At 55.8% G+C, this 3,626-nt stretch overlaps 1 pseudogene; it reads right to left on the bottom strand.

Annotated features, from left to right (window-relative positions):
- Positions 1-1,577: 1,577 nt before the first annotated feature.
- Positions 1,578-2,351, bottom strand: LOC119274199 (annotated as a pseudogene).
- Positions 2,352-3,626: the final 1,275 nt, after the last annotated feature.

The raw sequence follows: 3,626 nt of genomic DNA, 5'->3' as shown, positions 1-3,626 counted from the left end.
CTTCTTGTTACACTGAACACTTTGGTTAGATTCGCACAATTCCACCCACGGGGTGTATATCAAACTCTGTTTGAATGCTGGCCAGAGGCCTTTATCCATGTAAAAATATGCTATCGTTGTTTATGCTTTGTTGTGCCGACCTCCACCCTTCTTTCCTTTTTCTCCTTGGTTTTTTCCTTTGGCGTCGACCCTTTGGCTTTGCTTTCACCGGCCAGGCGGCCGCTCTGTGGACTGTGGCTGGTTTGAGCGTTCTAGCCGTTTGTGAGGGGGGCTAGGTTTTAACCATCCGGAGCTTCGGGTAGTAAGTTGGGGGCCGGCCGTCTGGCCGCCAAGCAGCCAGACGGCTAGGCGCGATGCCGCGTGCTACTATATGCGCTTTCCTCCTTAGTCGCTTTTTCGTGTGGGGCACCTCTTTGCGACCTTTGTCCGCCATGCAGTCACTCTGCAAGCTGTGGCTTCTGACAAAGGAAGCTTTGGTGCCGGCACACTACTTGTCCGGCTGTGGGGGGCGGCATATTGTAGAAGGCGACGAGGCTCCGGGCCGACTGGTCGAACCCGGTGCCAGGCGGAAGAAGAAGAAAAAAGACTATGCATTCTCATAGGCATGATACTTATCATATAGATAGAAGAGGGCAGTCCCCGAGTTCTTCTCGGGGAACCCGGAGTCTTTATACATAGTACAAAAGGTAGCGTGATACATACTGCTTTCAACTGTAAAACCTTCGGAGGAGGTTTGCGTTCCATGGCCTCTCTGTTTCTTTGCCCGAATCATCTCTCTTGCGCGCTCTGGGCTTCTGGGCATCGATCAGGTAGTAGGCATCATTGCCCAACACCTTACTGATGATAAAAGGGCCTTCCCAAGGTGCCGAGAGCTTGTGGTGTCTGGCTGTTCGCTGGATCAGCCGGAGCACAAGGTCTCCCTCCAGGAAGGACCTTGGCTTCACCTTGCGGTTGTAGTATCGGTGCAGGCTCTGCTGGTAGATGGCCGACCTGCTGAGTGCCAACAGCCGGCCCTCTTCCAGCAAGTCGGCGCCGTCTTCTCGTGCCTCCTTGGCGTCCGCCTCGGTGTACATGGTGACCCTTGGGGAGTCGAACTCGATATCTGTCGGGATGATGGCTTCAGCACCGTAGACGAGGAAGAAAGGCGTGAAGCCTGTTGATTTGTTTGGAGTTGTGCGCAAGCTCTAGAGGACGGCCGACAGCTCGTCGAGCTAGCAGCCGGCTGATCGCTCCAGAGGCTTGACCAGTCGGGGCTTGAGGCCGGACAAAATGAGGCCATTTGCGCGTTCCACCTGGCCGTTTGACTAGGGGAGGGAAACGGATGCTAAGTCCAGGCGGATGCCCTGTGTTGCGCAAAAACGAGCCAAGGCTCCCTTGGCGAACTTGGTGCCGTTGTCGGTGATGATACTATGCGGGATGCCATACCGCGTGGTGATGTCGGCGATGAAGGTCACGGCAGTCGGCCCATTCAGCTTCTTGATTGGTTTTACCTCTATCCATTTGGTAAACTTGTCCACCGCAACCAGCAAGTGAGTCAAGCCACCGCGGGCCGTCTTGAATGGTCCCACCATATCCAATCCCCACACGGCAAAGGGCCAGGCTATGGGAATGGTCTTGAGTGCAGAAGCCGGCAGGTGTGGCTTGGGGCGGAACCTCTGGCACCCTTGACACTTCTGAACTAGCTCCTTAGCCTCTTCCAGGGCAGTGGGCCAAAAGAACCCATGGCGGAAAGCTTTGGCCACCAGGGCTCTGTAAGCCGCGTGGTGGCCACACTCGCCCTGATGGATATCTCTGAGTATTGCTTGGCCTTGGTCCGACTCCACACACCGCTGATAAACCCCCGTTACACTTCGTCGCACCAGCTCTCTGTTGACTATGGTGTAGGCTGCAGCTCGCCTCTGCACCTGTCGGGCTGAGACTTCATCGGTTGGCAGCTCTTTATTCACCAAGAACTTGAGGATTGGCTGGGCCCATGAGGGCGCCGCAATTTCTTCGACTACGACTACTGCAACTTGAATGAGGGCGGCTGGGAGGGGAGGCGGTGGGTTAGCAGCTGCTTCCGCCTACTGTGCTGGAGAAGTCCCTGGGCCGACTGCTGAAGTCCCCGGGCCGGGCTCTGAAGTTCCCGGGCCGGGCTCTGAAGTTCCCGGGCCGGGAGCGGCTGTAGCAGTCCCGGGGCCGCCTCTCGAGGTCCCTGTGCCGGCCACTGGGGCCCTCAAGTCGGATCCGACTGCTTCGGGAGGGGACGGCACAAAGATGGAGTCTGAATCAGGAGACGGCTTGACAAATGGCTTCAGAAGGCGGCGTAGGGCAACGCCGACTGGTATTGCTTGTCGGGTGGAGCCAATCCGTGCCAGAGCATCTGCTTGCTCGTTGTCATTCCTTGGCACGTGAAGGAACTCACACCCATCAAAGTATCCGCTGAGTTGCTGCACGAGGAAACGGTAGCTTGCCATGTTTGCGTCCTTGGCGTCTCAGTCGCCTGACAACTGCTGGACCACCAAGTCGGAGTCACCATAGCACAGGATCCGGCGGATGCCGAGTTCCTTGGCAAGCCGAAGCCCATGTATGAGTGCCTCATATTCTGCTACATTGTTGGAGGCGGCGAAGTGGACTTGCAACACGTATTTGAGCATTTCGCCCTTGGGAGAGGTGAGGACGACGCCGGCTCCCAGGCCGGTGCGCATTTTCGAGCCATCAAAATGCATCCGCCAATGAGTGGAGTCTGGAGCGGGCGGCAAGTATTGGGTCTCGGCCCAATCGACGAGGAAGTCGGCCAACACTTGTGATTTGATGGCAGTACGAGGCTGGTAGTAGATGGTGTAAGGGGCCAGATCAATGGCCCACTTGGCCACTCGGCCAGAGGCGTCTCGGCTCCCAATAATCTCAGCCAGTGGAGCCGTGCAAACAACAGTTATTGGGTGCCCTTGGAAGTATGGCTTTAGCTTCTTGGCGGCGAAGTGCACGCCGTAACACATCTTCTGGTAGTGGGGGTAGTTTTGCTTGGAGGCGGACAACACTTCTCTCAAGTAATACACCGGTCTCTAGACCAGCAGTGATTTGTCCTTCTCCTTGCGCTCTACCACCATGACTATGCTGACAACCCAACTGGTGGCTGCAATGTAGAGGAGCATGGGCTCCTTCTCAGTCGGGGCCGCCAGGATAGGTGGGGTTGCCAACATTTTCTTGAGTTGGAGAAATGCTTCGTCCGCCTTGTCGTTCCATTCAAAAAAAGTGGTCTTCTTCATGAGTTGGTACAGGGGAAGGGCCTTCTCGCCCAGTCGACGGATGAAATGGCTGACTGACGCCAAGCAGCCTGTGAATTTCTGCACATCCAACAGTCAGGTTGGCACTTTCATCATCTTAATTTCTTTGATCTTCACGGGATTGCACTCTATGCCGCGCTCTGAGACCAGGAAACCGAGGAGCTGGGCCGGCTGGTACTCCAAAGACACATTTCTCCGGGTTGAGCTTGATCTGGAATCGGCGCAGGTTCTTAAAGGTCTCCTTGAGGTCCTCCAGTAGCATGCCACGCTTCTCCATCTTCACCATCACATCATCCACATATACATGAGCATTTCTGCTGAGTTGCTTGAGGAGGCACTTCTACATGCAACGCTGGAACG

Source organism: Triticum dicoccoides, chromosome 3B (assembly GCF_002162155.2).
Source record: "Triticum dicoccoides isolate Atlit2015 ecotype Zavitan chromosome 3B, WEW_v2.0, whole genome shotgun sequence".
NCBI lineage: Eukaryota > Viridiplantae > Streptophyta > Magnoliopsida > Poales > Poaceae > Triticum > Triticum dicoccoides.
The sequence above is the reverse complement of the archived record's forward strand: the minus strand, read 5'-3'. Positions and strand labels throughout refer to the sequence as shown.